Here is a 23,140-nt window from a genome sequence, read left to right on the forward strand (position 1 = left end):
TTCCATCATGGACCCTTGGATTGAAAACATAAGGAGAAGAGTAAGAAAATAGTACCTGGAGCCAATTATCACTGTCAACTCCTAGCAGTTGCAAAATGCTAATTGAAAAAAATGAAGAACGGAGTTTTGTATCCAGAGTTTAACATGCTATGCCTGCAGTTGTCAATCTTATCATCTACAGCTAGGATGTTCAAGTATTTTGGGTTCACTAAAATGCTTGAAGTGGGATTAATAGCAAGATATGATGAGGCAGTGTGATCTATAAGTGAGCACATGCCCTGGGAACCCTTCTTTGCTACAAAATGGTATGAACAATACTTAAGCTTTGCAACCAAATAATTAAAATTATATTTAAAAATCACATTGTTGCTGTTCTTGCACTGCCATCAATATGTTTCCATTCTTGAAAAGCCTAAGGCAACAACTATTATATTAAATTATTTGCTATCCATCACCCAGTTAGGTTTTTTTTCCCCACCACATAGTTCCTATTCCTTTCTTACTGATCCTATGCCTTTCTTAGGTTAATTTTTTTTTAGGTGCATTGTCTGAGAGGTGAACCAGGTCTCCTGCATGGAAGGTGAGAATTCTACCACTGAACCACCCATGCATGCCTCTTAGGTTACTTTTTTAAATTGTTTATATAAATTGTCTATTTTCAGATTACTATTATAAATTAAGCTGATTCATACAATATGATGTTTGGAGTCAAAATGCATGGTGTATAAAACACCTAGATACGGTTGTGATGAATGCTGCATATAATCTTAAATAAAGATTTGCAACATGCAACACCCTCCCCAGAAGTCAGCAGAAAGGAAACATGAAAAGTAATCCGCTTACAACCTATGGGTGTTAGACAATTAGTTCACCTGTGAAGAACAGTGCCATTTCACCTATGAGTAAGGCATAAATGATATGTTATGATCTTAAGACATTTGAATGTAATCCTGGATATTCAATAAAAAATCTGGTCCATGATGTTAGCATTATATGCCTGTTGTTTTAATGAGAATTTCAATGTTGTGTTCTATAATTTTCATTAGAGCAGGAAGTTGAGTGGAAAGCTTAATTTAGAAACAATTTTTAAAAATTACCCTAGGTTGGAAGCAGAATACCTCATGCAAAACTAATTTCTTTTTTTTTTTTGCAAATACTTTAGAAAACTCTTACCCAAACCTTTGACATTGATGTTGGAAATGATAAATCTGACATTTTTTCCTGTTTGGAAGCAGCTCTTTAAAGTGAAATAGTTGTGGCAGCTTATCCTGGTCTGTTTCCTTTCTGCTTCCAAGATTTCTTTGTTCAATGCCAAAAGAAAAGAAAAGAAAATTTTAATGTTTGTGAGTAATGGCTATGCTGTATGAAGTTACACAGCATTATTTATGGGGTAACTTATCATGCAAGTACCTCAAGGCTTTGTATAATAAAATAAAAATGCAATTAAATTTATTAATTTATTATTAATTTAATTTATTAAATAATAAATTAAAAATCCAATATTCAGTGTTATATTAGTGGAAATAATAATATAAAACTTTCCTCTTTATCACCCAAACATAAGTTTTTGCTTAACCCCAAATCCCCATTCTTAATATACATTTTGTTAATTTTTTTAAATTTTCATTATTAACTTAATTTTTTTCTTGAATTTTCCTCACATTTACAGTATGAAACTCATTATCTGCTCTTACCATTTATACCTTGTCAAAAATTCATGAACTGTGTATTTATCCCATTGACATACAAATTTTATGTTGCAGAATTTCCTTCATTTAGCATTGCTAAAATTTGAAGGAGCTGTGAGTATACAGGGAGGAATTTATAGGTTGTAATGTCTTTATATTCTTTTATCTCTATATTTAATGTCTTTGAATCTAATGATAATTTTATCATGTTATTTGAGAGTTGTATTAAAGTTTAAGTTTTTAAAAAATCTTTCCTCTGATTTTATCTTTGCATCCTCACAATTATATTATGAAGAAGGAAGAGCAAGTGTTTTTACGGATTCATCCATGGGTAAGGTAAAGAAGTCAGTAAGCAATTTAATGACCTGCCAATGTCACTCAGTAGTTTAGTGAAGCTGGGCCTGGAGTTCTTAGCTCCTGGCTCTAACAAAGTGTATATCACATTTTACAATGCGGCTCTGGAGGGCTCAGGAAATGTGACTGATTCAGAGGGATAATTTCCAATCATATTGATAGAGAAATACATTACTTCTCATATTCTGAAGTAAGTCTGTTTATATCAATTTCCTCATGTCACTGAGGAAGGATGCCTGTCATAATTTTAAGCATGCTTTTAATATCCAACTTCATGGTTTGGATGATGATGAAGCAAAGAACTTTTTTTGTTTCTGTAGCTTTTGCACATTGGGGTCTTATAGACTGAAGTTGATAGATGCCTGTAGGACAGAGATACTCATGTTACACTTTGAGCATGGAATCTCCTCTTAAATTAAGTACAAACTTCAAGTTTGTGGCAAGAACATTACCAGCAGTTGGGGGTAGAAGGATAGCAAAACATATGACATGATCTTTGTCCATTTGGAGAAGATGGACCCAACCAGATAAAATTCTATGACGTAAGTCTCTGGTGACTCTGAGTCAATAAACAGGCTGATTCTTAGCGATGGGCATTCTCTTTCATTCAGTATCAGGCATATCACAAATTGGAAAAAAGAAGTGGGGAATGGGAGACAATTTAATTGCTTCTGCATATCCAGGAACAGAGAAAAATCATGCTCTCCCTTCCTGCTTATAGACTGTTCAACAGGGTCGCCAGTGACTACCCCATACCAAAGCTAATGGTCATTTCTCAGTTCTCCTTTCCCTCAATTTATTAGCATCATTTTACTCAGTTGATTATTCTTTCTTTCTTGAAATATTTTTTTCTTTGGCCTTCAGGATACCATTTTCTCTTGTTTGTCCTTTTATGTCAATGACCTTTGGTGGATTTTGCTAATTTTTCTGATCGCTAATCATTGCTGTGTCTTGGGGCTTAGACCTTGAAGATCTGTTTCTCTCTTTCAACACTATTGTCCCTAGGTACTTCTTTACAAAACCATGGAAAGAATTACCACTTATATGCTGATGATTCTCAATCATATCTCTTGACAGATACCTCCTCCCCTGGCAAACATTAAGTGATTAATGGTTGTGCAGTGAAAAAAAAAAAAAGAGGTCAATTTGACTATAAAATATTTCAATATGGCTAAACTGATATAGAGTTTTAGAAACCAGTGGATTATACCATCAGAAGAACAATAGACTCAAGAAGTATGAAAACATGAAATATGAGATCAACTTAACACTGATTTGTGTATATAAAATACAATGAAAAGTACACGTCTGATGTTTTGCCAAACTTTGGATCATAACAACATATGAAGGTTTGCCAACCATAACATGGAAGAAAATAAAGTAGCATTATGACTGTATTCAATGATGGATTATGGCAGACCCCAGACACAGTCACCTAGGACACTGCACTACTCTCCATTATATAATAAAGGGTAAGTATTTTTGTTTCCTGGCTTTTAAAGCAAATACCATACAATGGGTTGGTGTAAACAATGGGGATTTATTGGCTTATGGTTTTAAGGCTAGGAGAAGTCCAAAATCAAGGCATCATCAAGACCATGCTTTCTCCTGGAAGACTGTGGGGTTCTGGAGCTAGCTGCGGGCAATCCCTTGGCTTTCTGCCAGAAGGCAACGCAGATGACAGCATCTCCTGGCTTCTACTTTCTCTTCCAAGTTCCATTGGCTTTGAATTTCTGGCTGCTCCCTCTGGCTTGTTTTCTCTCTATGATCTTCCCTATAAAATCTTCTATGATAGGATTAAAATCCACCCTGATTCAGCTGGGCGACATCGTAACTAAAGTAACACCATCAAAAGACGCTATTTACAAGATTTCACATCCACAGAAATGGATTAAGGTTAAGAATATTTTTTTTTCTGGGGTAAACAGCTCCAGACTACCATCGTAAATAAAGACTTGGGCACAGAAGTAGGAGAATTGTGCCACCAGGTAGGTGGTGAAACAGCTGACTCCAAGGGAGGTACAGAGTGGAAATTTAGGATGAGATCAAAGGTACTAAAGAAAGGAAGGGGGTTGGGTCTGTAAAAATATATATGAAGTCAAACATGTTTTGAGAATTTGGGAAACAATTCTACTTGTTTCCCAAATTCTCAAATTGTTTTTGGGAAACAATTCTACTTCTTCTTCACCTATTCCACTGCTCTGCCTTCAGAATCTCTCCAAGGACTGGTTGTCAGAGGAGGAAGTAGGAGAGCATATCTTTAGCAGAGCTTCCACCTAGGAGATGTGAGACAGATGGAGGAGTAAGTAGAGATGGAAGGTGTCAACAAAAGAGAGTGACTGGAAGAAAGGGACCTGCTTCTTTCTCTGGTACCCCAAGAAGTGAAAAATCTCCCCAAAGACTGTTTCATTGGATTGAAGCTGAAAATCCCAAGGAAACTTGATGGGACCCCATGAGACTCAAATAGGGCCTAGGAGCAAATATTTTCCTCAGTAAGCAAGTGATATCCTTGTGGACCGAGAAACCAGCAAACCGGAGGAGCCTCAGAACATGGCAATGTCAGTGGACATTGGTATTGTCTGTACAAGCAGAGACTGGTTGGAAAAGCAAATGCTCCAGTGCATGCCAACATGGAGGGATAGTCAGAGCATGTTTACCTTAGTGCAGGCCAGCATTCCTAGGTAAATTAGCAGTTCTAAGGACTATATCTAAGGACTATATAAATCACTTTTGGTTTGAGAGTTTTGCATGAGGTCTTTGTTTCAACTCTCTCCCTTCTCTGTGACTTTACTATCTGTCAAACTTATTTTTCTGCTTCAGCCTCAAAGGGGATGGTAAATTAGTATGCTTGGTTTGCTTCATCTTTGTCTACATCATGCTTCCTGCCATTCATTGTGGAGAAGTGAGAAGGCTCCTAAGACAGTTTCCAAGGAGGGCAAAGTGTGTGGATCTCTCTTGGGTACAACTCCTTTTCCTGTTTCTAACCCACTATTTTCTGAAAATTAGAGCCACCTCTGGTTATATTTGGAAATCAGTCTATTGAACACTTTTGCAATTGTGCTCTTGTCCAAGGTCTTTCAAAGGATGCCTCTTTCTCAGGGAGGGCAGGGAAGGTGCAGTCAAACTCACTTATTCTTAATGGCTGCTGCTACATTTTGCCCTGAATAGCTAAAGTGTTCACAGTCATTTATTTTCTTCTAATCAATCCCTTTTTATATCCCTTGTAGCAATTTTGTCACCCTATATGTGCACAAAAAGTATGTATTTATGGATAACTACTACAGAATTATAAACAGGCATTTAGATCTTACTGGGGCATAGGGTATACATGTGTGCATTGAACTCCAAATGCATATTCACTCCCCTGTGGATTGGCCCCACCTATGGAGGGACATGGTAGAAGCCTGGATTGCCAGGACCTGAAGTGGACAGCGAGTCAGGGTGTGGTGAAGAGGTTCCTGGCTCCTAGTCCTTCTGTGGTTTGGTCCCCTCCTGAGCCTTTGAAGATGAGGCCAAGTCCACACCTGCCCTACAGCACCCTCTTCTGGCTTTCACAGGTGGACTCAGGTCTCTGGCATCCTGGCTCCTTCCCTGATGCCCTCCCCATTGACCTGGACACTGTTTATTCATTGCACCCCACTGGGTCCTGGGGCTTCTTGGTCAGCTATCACTCACCTGCTGCTCTTGTCCTGGTGTACAGGTCCACCTGTGACCCACTATACCACCATGAGTCCCTGTAGTCTAGGTGGGAATGGGTGACACCAGGCAGGGACAGCTACAGGTACCAGGGTCACAGGTCTTCATTACCCCAACTGGAGTTGTCAGCAGTCAGAAACAGCTTGGGTGTGAATTGCGGATGCCTGTGCCTGCTCGCCTCCTCACCATCTGTCAATGAACCTACTGACTTATGCCCCCCTGAGCCAGGAGGAAGCATGCCCTGTCACAGATCTCTGGCTCACTTACAGCTTTCCAAGACTTGTAGCTGGTCAGGGCATATTTCCTCTTCGGCAGCAAAGTGGACTCTATCCCCAATTAGAGGGCCTGGAAGGAGAACCTCCCATGTCATAGCCTCTAGGGAGAGGGTTCTGGGGACAACTGGGAGAGGAGAGGGCAGGGGCCCCAAAGTGTCAGGCCAATGGCCATCCTAGCTGGTTTCAAGCCCCACAGGCTGGGGCAAGCAGCCCAGGCCTCAGCCAGGCTGCAGGGAGGTGGGCTGAGTCACTAAGAGTCAGCAGTTACCCCACCATGGGAGGCCGTGAAGCTGGGTAGACAGGGTGGAGAGGACATCCTTGAGGTCAAATTCTGCCTATACCCCATCATGTCACTTGCCCCAAGATTCTTCCAAACTTTGTAAGTGTAGAATTACAAAGAACTTGCCTCTTTTGTGTCAATTTCTTTTGGAGACACGATACCTTTTCCCCTCCTCCACTTTCCATGCTCTGGATGCAGAGGTCACTCATGAGAATGGCTTCTATATCGCTGTCTTTTAGTCTGCATGGCGTCTGGCCGGCCCTTCCAGAGCGCTGCATGAATGTGGCAGAGCCCATGCTGAGCAGGTTCCTGCTTTGTTGTGTTCAGTGCATTGTAGTCACCACCTGGAAATTCTTAACCGTGTTTTTGAACGTGTGCTTTGTCAGTGGTGTCTGAGTGATAATGGTGAGGGTACTCGAGCGTGGAGCCCCTGCCAGTGTGCAGGCCTGCCTCCTGCGAGCTTGTCTCCCTGGGCAGGTCTCCACTGCCTGCTTCCCGGTATCCTGGTGCCCCAGCCCCACCTGGCTGCCCTTGTGGGAGGTCAGGCCTGGGCTTGTTCAACATGCAAGTTCTGTGTGTGAGGGGAGGGAACGGTGGCTGGTGACACAGTCCCAGTAGCCTAGCCTGAGAGTGCAGCTGGTTAGATTTAGGAAAAGCATCTTGCTGAGCCTCAGGCACCTCCCGACCCAGAACAGGGGGTAGGGTGGGTGAGAATAGCCAGGAACCCAAAGCATTTGAGCAAAACAGGATACATTGCTCAACCCACAGAGCATGGGCCAATCACAATTACCCATTTACAATCCTTAATTAGAATGTCTAGGCAGCCTATTGCAATAGTTTATTTACAATACTTAATTTGCATGTTCACTAACCAATCACAAGAATGTATAGACAACCAATCACAAGAATATATACACAGCCAATCACAGTTGCCCACTTGCACACCTTAATTTGAATACTCACTAACCAATCACAGTGTAACAGCATTTCAAACTCCGCCTCTCTCTCTTTAAACCGTTGAAAACCGTTGGGCTAAACTACGTGCGCACTTCCGTGCCTGGGACGTGCCCCCTGGGGATTCTTGATGTGCACTTTCTTTTCTGTCAGTAATTCTTTCTGACTGGGTTACACTTGCTTTTCTCATTCTTGAATTCCTTCTCACCCGAGATATGGACACTGGAAAGGGACTTTGGTGACAAGGGAAGTCTGGCAGCTTCTGTCTTAGTGAGCCAGCCAGGAGTTTCCTCGCAGCGTTCGCGAACCCCCAGCCCTGCCTCTCTGACTGGAGAGAGGTGAGCCTGCAAGCCGGTAAGTGTCCCCCCTGCCCCCCAAAATGTCACAGTGAACAAACCGGTCCACTTTCTTATCGCAACTCAAGCGCCGTGTTTCCCACCCGCGCCTGTTCCGCAGCAGACCTGATGTGGGGCCTGCTGCACCACCTCCGCCCAGCCTGAATCCTCGGGCCTCGGTCCCCGCTGGCTGCCAACCTTGAAGACGCTGCAAGAGGGCCCGGGACTGGAGCCCTGGCTGGGCACACGGGGCACGGGAGCGGCACCCGGAGCCGCCGAGCTGTGCCGCACACGCCGAGAACAGCGGTGTAATCGCCTTCGCTGCCTCTGGGATTTAAACTCAGTCCCCCGTGCGGCCGCGGGCGGCGGTTGTGAAAGCGGCACCCCACTCCCGTCCCTTTTCTCTCCGCCCCTGTGCAGCGCGCCCTGCAACGCGAACCCCGACTGCAACCCACCGGACTCCGGGCTCGGTGGCGCGCGCCGGTAACCCCAGCTTTCCTGGCGGTGGATGGTGGGTGCTGGGCGTGTCGGGACTGCGGCGCTCTATGAAGTGGGTGTCCTCACCGGGCATGGCACCAACATGGGGTTCTTGGCGAAAGCCAGGGGCATCAGGTTGTGTAAGGGGGGGGGGGGCGTATCCGGCCCAGGCTGGACACCGAGCAGGTCAGACTCCCCGTGCTGGGCGGCAGGGACCACGCGGCCCGGGCCAAGAAGCCTGTCCCCCTCCGCCCCCGTGGCGGGAGCCGTGGACTCTAAGAGGAGGATCCGCCTGGACTGGGGGAAGCAGACCCCGGAGGCGGATGTGGCCACGCCGGCCCTGCTGTCTCGAGCCTGGTACCTGCTGTCGGGACCCCGCCCGGGCGGAGCTGAAGTAGAGTTAGCCTGGGATGGCCCCACTCGGGTCCCACGCTCCCCTTGGCGTTCTCACTCCTGGCTGCGGGGCTCCGCTGAGAGACCCGCCCGGCCCCCCCGGTGAGGCCCGCTGGGCTCGGGTTTAGGAGTTGCAGGCGCAGCCCCTGCGGCTGGGCGCGATCTTCCTTCACAGCCGGCTCCTTCTGTGTCCTCGCCGTCTCCACCAACTGCCCTAAAATGGAGTGTTTCTCCTGCACCTCGCGGTGCCGGCGCCTCCTCCAACTCCACGGCAGCCCGTTCCTGGTTGTCCCCCCCACTGCAGTGTTTGGTGACCCACACCCGGAAGTCTTCTCAGAGGTTTCCGGCTGGCCGCACTCCAGCTACCAGGACAGTAGTGGCGGCCGCACTGCCGCATAGGCGCGGTCCTGCGGGTCCTCAACGCTGTCATCGGCACCACGTGGCAGCACCAAGGCCTGCCGCCCTCCCTGACCCGACCGCGCGGCCACACGCAGCGCGAGCCCTCCCTCTCGCCCGGAGTCCACCTCCTTCGAGAAGCCGCCAGCCGCGCGCCCCGCCCCCTGCTGCAGGCCAGAGCTGGACCTGCGCGCGCAGGCTGCCTAGATGGCTGAGGCCAGCAGAACCTGTGCCACAGCCTGCTTGGGAGAGCGGCCGCACGCCCTCCTGTGGCAGAAATGGTGCAGCATAAGGCGCGGGACCCCGCGGGCTGCACAGTGGACCGCTTAGCCACAAGGGCAGTGGCAGCTGCGGCGACTGCAATCCCGGCAGTGCTGTGTCCCAGCAAAATCCGAAAAAAAAAAAAAAAGCGCTGTGAGCAGGATTAGAACTGGGCACACGAGATAATAAAATAAATACGGAATTTGCAATGAAATAGGTTTTTTGGTCGTTTCTTGTGCAAAAGCTAAAATTGGTACCCTGGTTCACTTCTGTTTCAAAATTAAGACAAGAAAATGTACATATTATACTGATTTCAGAACTTTAGTGTGTCTCAATTAGCAAACTTATGTACTTTAATGCTTGAGATGGAAAATGAAAAATTTTTGGTTGAATGACTTGGTGTATTAAAACTCAGGCAGACCAAGTGCTTCTCAGTAGTCACACATTCTGCAGTGTGAGTGGCAGAAACAAAGCTGTCTTTCCAAAGAAAAGTTAAGGATAGCACGTTTGATTTGTACAGAGTAAATCTTTTTTTTTATTATCAAATTCTTTGTTGTTTTTAAATTGTATGTGGAATAGTGTCAATTTATTTTCTCCTGTTTTCACAGGTGAAATAAAGACGTTGTGCAAAGAATCCCAAAAATGGTAATTATTTTGTTCAAAAATAATTTTGAGGTACTTTGTTGGTGCTATGCACAGGTGTGTTCCAGACATACACTAGTAAACAGAATAGACAAGTTTTTGTCCTCTTGGACTTTTAGTTATGCCGAGGACACAGATGATAAGCAAGCAAAACATCACATATACAATATGATATCAAAGAGAGAGATGCAATTTTAGCAACTCCTCAAGGTGTGTCTCCCTCACTAAAGGTCCTTTCTATACTGTGATAAGCTAGTATAGGTAAAATCTTTGAAAAGTCTCTGTGATGTCATTATATATGAAAAACAAGTTTCCTTTCAGTTTCAGTTTGTTTTTTGTATGTTGACTTGGGTTTCAACTTTGACTATAATTTTGCAGTTGACAATAAACAAAAAGCCATTACTTGTGAGAATGTGAAGGATGCTTATTGTGGAGGTGTGAGGGACTAATACTTACAGGGACTTCCAAGGGGAGGTGTGAGGGTGGAGACAGGAGGAATGGATGGGAGTTATTCCTCCCCCCTCTGCTCTTTGCATTGTTTCCTGTAGGTTATGAGAAAATAAGAACTTTGCTTTCATATTGCAACTTTTAAGAGAACCAATGGAATTTTGTTTTTGGCATGGAATTTGAAAATGTGTGCAAGATAATTTATAAAAACTTAAACTGAATGTGAAATAGCCCCTTTTTTTCTTCTTTCCCTTCTTAATTCAGGGAGGTAGAAGGGCTCTGCGAGGAAGAAGGTACTGAAAATGCATGGCTCCAAAGGTCTGCATGAAGATAAGTTCATTGTAGTGGCCTTACCCCAGGGCCTGAGAGGAAGGTGGGTTGGAGTGCTAAAGGAGAGTCAGAGATGTCTGGAAGAGGCAGGGACCCTGCTTACTGATACTGTCATGAAGTAGATAGCATCAGTTCAGAGGAAAATAGTGATCCTGGCCTTGTCAAGATGCTTGTGCTCAAGCAGGGCATGGAGGAGCAGACCCAGTGTTTTAGAAGAACATCTAGAAGAACTCCAAGTTTGTATCTTAGGTGTCACCCAGGTGCCCAAAGTTCCTGGGAATTACCAGGTTATCCACACATAGCACAGCATCTTAGAATCTATAAATAACACTGAAAACTCAGGAGTAAATGTGACTACTGTAAGAAAATTACAGTCCTGGCCCCAATTTTCTTGAAAGTATTCTCTAAAAGAGACCATACAATATTTGTGCATTTGCTCCTGGCTTATTTTGCATAACATAATTTGCTCAAGGTTCATTCACTATCATTCATGACTCATGACTTCATTACTTTCTGTAGCCACACGGTATTTCATCATATGTATACACAGCAGTTTGCCTTTCTGCTTTTCAGTCACTGTACACTTCAGCCACCTCCATCCATTGGTCATCATGGATAATGTCCAAATTGAACAGTCCGTGTCTCACAGCATCTTCACTTATTGTACAATCACCATCACTCTCAATTTTGACATTTTTCATTGCTCCAAAGAGAAACATAACACACTCAACAAAGAAATTCTCAAACTTCCCTTAACTCTTATCCCTTCCCCCTAGTTATTTAACCCTAGCATTGCTGTGGTACTGGTCTTCCTGTTATATATAGCCCATAGCATGTGTGCCAGTTTAAAGCTGTTATGTTCCCCTAGAAAAGCCATGCCCCTTTTCCTGATTCAGTCCTAAGAGGGCAGCCATGTTTCTGTTAGTCCTGATTCAATATTGTGGAGTGGAAACTTTGATTGGATTGTTTCCATGGAGATGTGAGACACCCAGTTGTGGGTGTGAACTTTCGATTAGATGGAAATCTGACTTCCCATTTAAGATGGCTCTTGATTAGTTTACTGGAGTCCTTTAAAATGGGAAACATTTGGAGAAACCTAGATGTGGACATACATATAGGTGTTTGGAAATGCAGAAGCCCTTGGAGAAGCAGTTGATTCAGAGCCAGCAGAGATACAGATATTTGGAGATGTTTGGGGTGCTGACAGAGAAAACAGTCCTAGATATGGACATTTGGTGATGGGCAGCCCAGCAGACATTGCCTTGTGCCTTCCCATTAGATGCTAAGTAAGTCAGATCCAGTGTTTTGTCCTGGAGGAGATAAGTGAAGGCCCATGATCACTTATAGAAGAAAGCACTGGCATCAGAAGATGGAAGCAATGGAACCCAGAACAAGGACCTGCTTTTACCACCCATGTACATTCCCAGACATTGGGAATATTTGCTTTGAGGAATTTCATGTTGCTGGCTCTTGTATTTACATGCTTCACCCTCTTTGAGTTAGTTTTTGAGTAGGGTATAAGGTAGGGGTCCTGCTTTATTCTTTTCACTATTGATATCTAGGTCTTCCATACACAATTATTGAAAAGACTTTTCTGTCGCAGTTCAGTGGATTTTAGGCCTTTGTTGAATATAAATCACCATAGGTTTGGTGGTATATTTCTGCATTCTCAATTTGATTCCATTCATCAGTGTGTCTATCTTTGTGCCAGTATCATTGTGGATTTATAATAAGATTTAAAGTAAGAAAGTTGAATTCTTCCCTAGTTGCTATTCATCATTAGGATATTTTTGGGGTTTTTGAGGTAACTTTCCCTACCAAATAAATTCTTAACATTTTTTATTGTTAAATATAACATATATACAAAGAAAAGAGAGAAAAAGCAATTACTTTGAAAGTACACTGCAAAAGTAGTTACAGAACAGATTTCAGAGTTTATTATGTGTTATCAATACACTATTTCAGATTTTTTCTTCTAGCTTCTAAACACACTGGAGACTAGAAGGTTTGTGTGTGTGTGAAAAGTAACATGTATACAAAAAAGCAATACATTTCATGGCACATTGCAGCAATTAGTTGTAGAACAAATTCAGTGTTTGGTATGGGTTACAATTCCACAACTTTAGGTTTTTACTTCTAGTTGCTCTATGATATTGGAGACTAAAAGAAATATCAATATAATATTTCAGCAGTCATACTCATTTCTTGAACCCTGTCTTCACTGTCTAACTCCACCTTCAACTTTGATCTTTCTCCCATTCTTTAGGAATATCTAGGATATGGCCATTCTAAAATTTCATGTTGGAAGGGGATGTTGATAATATGGGGTAGGGAGATGGAACTAGTTGATGTTCTGGAGAGGCTGGCCCCTCTGCATTTCAAGACTTATCTGACCCCTAGAACCCATCTGGGGGTTGTATGTTTCTAGAAAGTTATCTGAACATATAGAACCTTTGTAGAATCTTATATAAACTCTAAGTGCAATTTAGGATTGGTGGGAATAGTTTGGGTTGGGGTTTGGCTAGCTATGGTAGGTAGCAGTGTTTAACTGAAGCTTGCATGAGAGTGACTTCAGAGTAGCCTCCTGACTCTTTAAACTCTCTCAACCACTGACACCATATTTGTAACACTTCTAATGACTTTTGGTCAGAATGGCATTGTTGATCCTGCGATGCCAGGGCCAGATTCATCCCTGGGAGTCATATCTCATGCTGCCAGGGAGAATTTTACCCCTGGATGTCATGTCCCACATACAGTGGGTAGGGCAATGATTTGACTCTCAGAGTTGGACTTAGAAAGAGAGGCCACATCTGAGTAACAAAAGTGGTCCTTCAGAAGTAACTCTTAGGCATATCTATAGGTTGGATAAGCTTCACTGCCACATACTTAAACTCCATAAGAGCAGGCTTCAAGATCAAGGGCTTGGTCCATTAATTTCTTAATTTAATGACTAGCTTTATCAAGTCCTCAAAGTGGGCTTTTGGAATATTGGTTGATATTGCATTGACTATGTAGATCAGTTTGTGAAGATTGTTACACAATCTTTAGTTTGTCAGTTTGTCTATTTAATGACATGTTACCTTCCCATCCATGATCAGGGGATTTATTTTCACCTATTTAGATCTTTGATTTCTTTGAGCAATGTTTTGTATTTTTCTGTGTGCAAGTCCTTTAAATCCCTGAATACATTTGTTCCTAGACAATTCTGTTAGTTGCTATTTTGAATGGAACTTCTTGTCTCTTTAATTAGTGTTCAGAAACCTTACTTATTTTTGCATTCTAATCTTGTATCCTGTCACTTTGCTGAATTTGTTTGTCATCTCATCTAGCTTTGCCATATGTTTCTCAGGATTTTCCGAGTATAAGACCATGTTTTCTACAAATAATGTAAGTTTTACTTCCTCTCTCATTTGGAAATGGAAACATTTATTTCCTTTTCTTGCCTGATTGCTCTAGCTAAAAGTTCTAGCACAATGTTGAGCAATGGTTACAATGGGAATTTTCTCATTCCTGGTCATAGGGGTTAAGATTTCAGTCTCTTACCCTTAAGTATGGTGCTGGCTGTCGGTTTTTAATATGTGCCCTTTATCACACTAAGGCAGTTTACTTCAATTCATATTGTTTGATGTTTTGAAGTTTTTGTCAGAAAAGGATGCTGAATTTTGATTAATGCTTTCTCAGCATCAATTGAGATGATCATGTGATTTTTACATTTTAATTTGTTAATGTGTTGTATTAAATGGATTGATTCTCTTCTGTTGACTGACCACCCTTGCATGCCTCGTATGAAGCCCACTTCATAGTGGTGTCTAATTCTTTTAATATGTCATTGGATTTGATTTGTAATATTTTGTTGAGACTTCTTACGTCTATATTCATTAGGGAAATTCATCTGTAGTTTTCCTTTCTGGTAGGGTTGTTACCTGGTTTTGGTATTAGAGTGATTTTAGCTTTGTAAAATGACTTATGAAGTGTTCTTTTTTCCCTTATTTATTAGGGAATAGTTTGAGCAGGATTGGTGTTAATTCTTTTTGGAATTTTTGATAAAAATTTGGTATGTTTGAATAAAAGTTTATTTAATTATCAAGTTTATTTAATAATAATAAATCATTGGATTTCTTCAATTATTGAATAAAAATTTGGAATGTTTGGAATGTTTGAAAAAAATTTGGAATGTTTGTTAAAATTTCCCTGTGAAGCCATCTGGCTGTGGTATTTTCTTTGTTGAAGTTTTGTTTTGTTTTTTTTTGCATGGGCAGGCATTGGTAATCAATCCCAGGTCTCTGGCATGGCAGGCAAGAATTCTGCCATTAGCCATCATCACACTGTCCTGTGGGAAGAGTTTTGATGACAGATTGAATCTCTTATGATTGGCTTGTTGAAACCTGCTGTTTCCTCTCAAGTCAGTGTAGGTTGATCATGTGTTTCTAGAATTTGCCCATCTCACTTAAGTCATCTCATTTCTTGGCATATAGTTCATAGTTTCCTCTTAAAAAATATTTTATTTCTTCAGAGAATATGGTAATGATCTGCCTCTCATTTAATTTTTTTATTTGCATCCTCTCTCTATTTTCATTGTCAGCTTACTAGGGGTGCATCCGTTTTGTGATTTTCTCAAAGAACTGACTTTTGCTTTATTGATCCTTTCAATATTTTTTTTGCATGTGTTCTCCAATTGATTCATTTCTGCTTAAGTTTTTTTCTTTCTTCTGTTTGCCTACAGTTTAGCTTGCTGTTCTGTCTCTAGTTCCTCCACGTGAGCAGTTGAGTCCTCCATTTTTTCTTTCTTATTTTTAAAAATAGACATTCCAGAGCAATGAATTTCCCTCTCAGCACTGCCTCTGATGCATCCCATGAGTCCTGATGTTCTTATATACTCATGTTCATCTTTCCCACGATTGTTACCAGTTTGTCTTGCAATTTCTTCTTTGACCTATTGATTATTTAAGAGCATTATGTAATCTCCAAATATTTGTGAAAGTTCTGGTTCACTGCTGGTTATTGATTTCCAGCTTCATTCCATCATGGTCAGAGTAGGTACTTTAAATAATTTCAATCTTTTCAAATTTATTAAGACCTATTTTGTGTCAAAGCATATGATCTATTCTATAGAAGGTTCCAAGAGCAGTAGAGAAGGATGTATAGACTGGTATTTGGGGTGTAACAACCTTTATATGTCTGTTAGGATTAATTCATTTATCACATGGTTTAGGTTTTCTGTTTCCTTATTGATCCTCTAAGTGTTCTATCTATAGAGGAAAGTGGTATATTGAAGTCTTCCACTATCATTGTTGAAATGTCTATTGCTCACTTCAATTTTCCCAGTGTTGGCCTCACGTTCTTAAGAGACACTTGATTAAGGATATAAACATTAGTGATTGGTAATTCTTCCTGGTGAATTGTCCCTTTTATTAATATGTATTGTCCTTCCTTGTCTCTTATGAAACATGTACATTTAAAGTCTATTTTGTCTGATATTAGTATAATTACTCCTGCTTTCTTCTTTTTTTCACATTTTTTATTGTGAAATATAGCATATGTACAAAAAAGCAATACATTTCCAAGTACATTTTGACTAGTAGTTATAAAACAGACTTTAAAATTTGGTATGGGTTACAGTTCTATAATTTTTCATTTTTTCTTCAAGTGATTTCAAGTCACTGGAAATATCAATATAACAATTCAGCAGTCATACTTATTTGTTAAATCCTACCTTCTCTGTTATACTCTTCCTTTTTTATGTGAAAACATATACAAAAGAGCAATAAATTTCAAAGTACATCAAAGCAATTAGTTGTAGAACAGATTTCAGAGTTTGGTATGGGTTTCAGCTTCACAAGTTTAGGTTTTTTCCTTCTAGCTGTTCTAAGATACTGCAGACTAAAAGAAATAGCAATATAATGATTCAGCAATTGTACTTGTTTGTCAAATCCTACCTTCTCTGTATAACTCCACCATCACCTTTGATCTTTCTACCACTCTTTAAGGGAATTTGGGCTTTTCCCATTCTAAATGTTCCATGTTGGGAGGGGGGCTGTTGATAATATGGGATGGGGATGAACTAGTTGATGTCCTGGGGAGGCTGACCCCCCTCTGCATTTCAGGGCTTGACTGGTCCAGGGACCCATTTGGGCCTTTTAGATTTCTGGAAAGTTACCCTAGGGCATGGAACCTTTGTAGAATCTTATATAAAGCCCTGAGTGTTCTTTAGGATTGGTAGGAATGATTTTGGTTGGAGTTTAACAAGTTATGTTAGGTAGCAGTGTCTAACAGAAACTTGCCTAAGAGTGTCCTTCTGAGTGCTTTCTTAATTCTATTTGAACTCTTTCAGCCACTGATACCTTACTCGATAGACTTCTTTTCCCTGTTTCAGCCAGGATAGACATTGTTCATCCCCACAGGGCCAGGGCTCATCCCTGGGAGTCACTTCCACACTGGCAGGTAGACTTCACCCCTGAGGTCATGTCCCAGAGAGTCAGGAGGGCAATGACTTCACTTGCAGTGTTGGGCTTAGAGCAAGCCCACATCTGAGCAACAAAAGAGGTCCTCCTGAAGTAACTCTCAGTCATTCCTAGAGATAAGCTAATCCTCTCTGCTACCTACGTAAGTATCACAGGAACAAGCCTCAAGACCAAGGTCTTGGCCTATTGCTTTAGGTGTCCTTAATGTTTGAAACAGTATCAGGGGTTTCCCCTGTGGTAAACTTTTTTTAATTGAAAAATCTTCACACACATATATTATACATGCATAGTGTACAATCAGTGGTTCACAATAATCATCACATAGTTGTGAATTCATAATCATGATCCTTTTTTTTAGAACATTTGCATCACTCCAGAAAGAAAAAGAAAAATCGTATATACTATAAACCTTAACCCTTCCTCTCATTGACCACTAATGCTTCCATATACCAAATTATCTTTTCCTTTGCCCTCCTTATTATTTATTTATTCTTTATCCATATTTTTTACTCCTTTGCCCATACCCTAGAAATAAGGAGCACCTGGCACACAGTTTTCACAGTCACAAAGTTGTACTGTAAATGTTATACCTTTATACAATTGTCTTGCAGTACGTAGGCTAATGGAACAGAACTCAACAGTTTTAGGTACTTCCCTCGAATCACTCCATCACAGCATAAACTAAAAAGAGGGATATCTATGTAACACCCACAAATAACCTCCAGGATAACCTCTCAAATGTTTGAAATTACTCAGCTACTAAAAGTTTGTGTCTCATTTCTGTTTTTCCCCTTTTGGTCAGGAAGTCTTTCTCAATTTCTTGATGCCAGGCTTATCCCAGGCTTTCTGTTTTATATTGCCAGGGAGATTTAAATGCCTGGAACTCATATCCCACATGGAAGGGACGGCAGTGAGTTCACCTGCTGAGTTGGCTTAGAGACAGAGGCCACATCTGAGCAACAAGAGGTTCTCTGGGGGCAATCTTAGGTCTAATTTTAAGTAGGCTTAGCCTATACTTTGCAGGAAGAAGTTTCATTCAGGTGAACCCCAAGATTGAGGAGGCAGTCTATTGATCTGGTTGTCCCTACTGCTTGCAAGAAGTTCTCCAAATGGAGAAGTTGGATATTTCCTCCTTTGTCCCCATTACCCGGAGGAGACTTTGCAAATACTCCTTTATTCACTACCCAAATTAGTCTTGGATTAATCAGGGCATCAAAGTAGCCTGGACAAACCAACAAAATCTCATGCACTATTCAAGATTGCATGTACTTATGGTGTTCAACTAAACTGGCCATACAAATTAGGACATGCACTACCCAAAATATAAATTTTGCACCAAATAAATATCTCTCCCTTTAGTTTCACCCAGAAGTTGAAGTCTTAAAATATGGATGATGTCATCCTTTACCCAGTCTTATTAATATACCTTAGTCTTATCCAGATCAGCTTCATTCATATCTCTACTTGATGTCTGATTACTTTTCCAACTTTTAAAATAGTTTCTGTATGGTTTACTGCTCACTTTCATAGCTTCAGAGCCTTAACTATGAGTCTCAGGTGTCATATAAATACCTGAAGTTTCTGGGAAAGAATATATTATATATAAACAGCTCAGTATTTCAGAATTTAAAATTAACAGTTACACCCCATGAATGTACATGACTAATGTAAGAGTTTATAATCTAGGACCCTTTATAATAGGCCCCAACCTGATAACCCATGCTCTAGACTTTAGTTCACTGAATTTTTATATTGTAGTTAGTCCGTATGATTGGAGCATGATGATATTTGTCTTTTTGTTCCTGGCATTTCATTCAACATCCACCCCTTAAAGTTCATTCAACTAGTTGCATGCAAGTTTGAGATTTCAGTTTATGTTGTAAAGTTGATACTCTAAAAATGAGATTCTGAGTCATATTTTCAGAGATCTCAAATCTGCAGCAATAGGAAATAAGATTTTCCTTCACGGGGTGGGCCACAGTGTCTCAGCAGGCAAGAATGTTTGCCTGCCATGCCAGAGGACCTGGGTTCGATTTCCGGTGCCTGCCCATGTAAAAAAAAAAGATTTCATTCAGGGCACTCATAGAAATGTTTACATCTGTCTTACAGTACATACGCTTCTCATCTGAAGTCTTCACCTCATCCCTTTCCCTCATCAATGTAGACAGCATATCTAACAACAAACAACCAACATCTCTATACCTCCTGTTTCCACTAAACTCCATAAAGTGTCAAAAATATTGTCCCCCAGAGCCTGGCATTAGAAAAATCCAACTCACCCCATGCACTGGCAGTGTCATTCTGATTATGGGAAACAGAGTTCTTAGTGTTTTTGAGTCCAATCAGAGTAGAAAACCAATCATAAAAACTCACTTTTAAGATTCTGTTTCTTAAGAACCTCTCCTGGTACCAGGCTGTATTAGCTAGGGTTCACTAGAGAAACAGAATCAGCAGGAGATCTCTGTAGCTATCACATTTTAAAAATCATCTCATGTAACCATGGGAATGTAGAGTACAAGGTCTGCAGAGCAAGCCATAGGCCTCAATAAATGCTAAGGGAGAGGTCCTCAATAAACTCATAGGAGAGGCTGGCTGGACAACTGTGGAAATGGAAGAGTCCAAAATCTGCAGGGCAAGCTGTGACGCTGATTACTTCAATAAAGGATTCGGATAAACTCCATGGGAGAGGCTGGCTGACTGAAGCAGGAAGAGTGACTGTCTCTTCTGAATCCTCCTTAAAAGCCTTCTGGTGTTTAGATTAAACATCACTCACTGCAGAAGACTCTACCCTTACTGATTACAAATGAAATCAGCTCTTGATGCAGCCAATGTGATCATGATTAAAGTCTGTGAAATGTCCTCATAGCAACAGACAGGGCAGCTGGTGCTTGTTGAGATTCTGAGGAAAGGCACTAAGCCCCAGGACAATCTCTCCTTTAGCATTTGTTAGGGGGAACTTACTTACAAGGAGCTGCAGCTACCCCTCAACATATTTTCTGTGCAGTCCATATTCACACAGCTGCTTCCACAAACCCTGCATATGGACACCTAATGTGCCAAAACCAAATGCTAGACTTCACCTTGAACTTGCCCCCCCTCATTTTTTCCCCTTCCCATGTATCTGGACAGGTGTTCAGGACAGAATTTTCTGTGCTTCTTGATTTCTCTCTTTTTCTTCAGCTCATCTCCATCCCACCAGCAAATTCTATGCCTCGTCTTCCAAGCACATGCACAGCTGACCCCTTCTTATTTCTTGCCTGATCAGAGCTGCTGTAGTCTTTGACATTATGACTGTGTTGGCCTCTTAACCCTTCTCATTCTCCCCCTTCACCTCTGCAAGTTTAAGAGCCTGAAAGAGATGTATTTTTATCTTTGTGTGTATGATAACACATATATGCAATATAAAATTTTCCATTTTCACCCCTTTCAAGCATACAATAAGGAGGTCTTGATTAATTGACAATGACCTTGACCACTATCTATGGCAAAAACATTTCCATCATTCCAAACAGAAACTCTGTACCCATTAAACATTAACTCCACATTCTCACTGCCCTCAGTGCTGGTAACCTGTAATTTATTTTCTGTTTCTGTGAATTTTCATATTCTTGCTATTTCATACAAGTGGAATCTTAAAATATCAGTCTATTGTGTTTACTTTATTTCACTCAACATGTCTTCAAGGTTCATCCAAATGCATAAATCCAAATGAGTATATCTGAACTATGTTCAATTTTATCACTGAATATTATTGCACTGTATGTTTGTATGTATCCACTTATCTTGATGGACTCAAGCTATTTCTGCCTGTAGGCTATTGTGAATAATGCTGCCTTGGGTAATTGTACACAAATGACTTTTTGAGTCCCTAATTTTGGTTTTGTGTATTTTGCTGCTGTTTGCAGTGTTCTGTATAGAAAAGATTAAATAAAATTTATTATTCATAATGATAAAATACTCTATTAGCTTTGTTGATAATTTTTCTGCTTATTCTATCCACTGCTGAGACAGTTACACAAAAATCCACAATCCTGATTTGGGTTTGTTTCTTACATATAGTCGTTCTTTTATTATTTCAAAAACCATAACTATTAGGTGCTTACAAGTTTTAAATTTCTAAAATTTCCTGGAAATTTAAACTGTATTATCATTATAATAGGACTCAATTTCTAGACATTTCCTTAATGTCATTTTATATACTCTTAATGTAATGACACAAAATTTACTGTTTTACCTGTTCCCATAGCATATGGGAACAGTATGGACATATTGGAACATGTTAGAATATCTAATATATACCTTGAAGTTTTTTGTCTAAGGTGGATTTCTTAAAAGTTCAAAGGAAGAAGAAGGTTTTCCTTATAAATCCACCGGATAATATTGACTATGTAAGTGGGATATTTATATTTAATATAAATCCTTTTAGAGTTGCACTTTCTTTCTTATATGTGACCTCTATTTTTACACCATCTTCTATGTTCTTTTTAATTTTTCTCCTGAATGCCTCTTTTCAATGGATAATTTTTGGTCAAATTTTCTTATCTGTTAATTTTGAAGAGCTCCATTGTTTTATTATTCTTATTGGTTACATGAGAAATGACAACATTTTTGCTGTCTTATCAAATGTAAAGTTAGTCCTTTTATCACCCTCCTAGATAATGTATTTTTAAGTACTTCAGCTTTATTTATCTATCTTATGGCATTTATTATTTTATGGAATTTTAAAACATTTTATTGATGTTATTGCTGTGAAATATTTTTATTTTATACATTCAATATTCATTTGGATTTATGCATTAAATTAACAATTTTCATTGTTTTAAAATCCTACCTGATTGTTTCAAATTCTTTCTGGGATAGTTTTTATTTTGTCTAAGTAGCATTTCTTCACATTTTTTTAGAATTAATTTGCTGCTAGAAAACTTTTAAATTTGTTATTGGTTTTTATTTGTTTGAAAATGTTTTTACTTAACCTCACCTTTAAGGACTTTATTCTCTATACAGAAATCTGTGTTGATGGCTATTTTTAAATTTTATTATAAAGCTATATCATTACCTTCTGTGTTCCATTGTTGGTGACAGATGTCAGTTTTTCATTTATTATTAATTTAAAAGTTGTATTTCTGCTTTATAGCTTCTTTTAAGTTTTTCTGAAGTTGTAAAAAACATGTCAAGGTATATTTCTTTTGAGTTTTTTCCTTTTGAGTTTTCTAGGGTTTCTTGAGTCTATGTATTTAATTAACTTTGGGCCAGACAGACACCATCTCTTCAAATATTGCTTCTATTCTATTCTATCTGTAGTTATCTACTGACACTCTCAAATAAATATATGTTATGACTTCTCACCCTACCCTCTGCCATGTTACTATCTCTTCCATAAGTTCCTTCATTTGTCTCGTCAGGTTTCATTTTAGATATTTTTCAGCCCTGATCTTATTATAAGATTATAAAGTCTGCCTCTTTGCCTAATGTGTTTTTCCTATTCATTTAGTTCATTTTTCAAATGTTTTATTGTGTTTTAGCATTTCCTTTGTGTTATTTTTTTTGTTACTCACTTTTTAAGATTTCTAGTTTACTCTGAAAATTTTAGTATCACTTAAATTATTGAATGTAAGAAGCATAGGTGTTATGTTCAATATCTAGTGTGCCTTAAGGCCTGTTGCTGCTGCCTCTCATTCAGATTGTCATGTCTCCTTGTTTATTTGGTCTCTTTTTATTAAAATGAATTTGAACATTAGATTTTAAAATTGTAAAAAATAATATGAGAACTAGGATGATGTAGATGTCCTTCAAAGAGGTCTTTTGTTTGCTTTTGCCAGGCCCTGTGTACATCAATAATATAAGCATACCTTAATCCAAAATAAAAATGGAGTATTTTATATTTGGTTGAGAATTATTCCAAGAAAGCCATCTGCTTGGTTCCCAACCAAAAGCAGTGGATGTATTACCAGATTCCCTGCTCTTGTTAGCAAACTTTGATATTTATCTTCCTTCTGAATTGATATTGACAAAACGTTGCTCTGATTCTCAGCTACCTTACTAAAATAACACCCTAAGGGCATAAGCAATCTGGAATACTGGTTAATGTTTTTGGATTTCCATCTTCTTCAAATTTTTGGTCCAGTTTTACTTGCTGTGTTGAATAATATGT

General features: G+C 40.1%; 1 protein-coding gene across 9 annotated transcripts in view; it reads left to right on the forward strand.

Moving 5' to 3' along the window:
- Positions 1–7,264: 7,264 nt before the first annotated feature.
- The window catches only part of LOC143684063 (uncharacterized), a 178,899-nt gene continuing 163,023 nt past the window's right edge, over positions 7,265–23,140 (forward strand). For all 9 annotated transcript variants that reach the window (XR_013175826.1, XR_013175829.1, XR_013175828.1 and 6 more), the window contains exon 1: positions 7,265–7,601. The gene's annotated coding sequence lies outside the window, so the exon portion shown is untranslated. The remainder of the gene's footprint in view (positions 7,602–23,140) is intronic.

The sequence above is a fragment of the Tamandua tetradactyla genome, chromosome 5 (assembly GCF_023851605.1).
Source record: "Tamandua tetradactyla isolate mTamTet1 chromosome 5, mTamTet1.pri, whole genome shotgun sequence".
Taxonomy (NCBI): domain Eukaryota; kingdom Metazoa; phylum Chordata; class Mammalia; order Pilosa; family Myrmecophagidae; genus Tamandua; species Tamandua tetradactyla.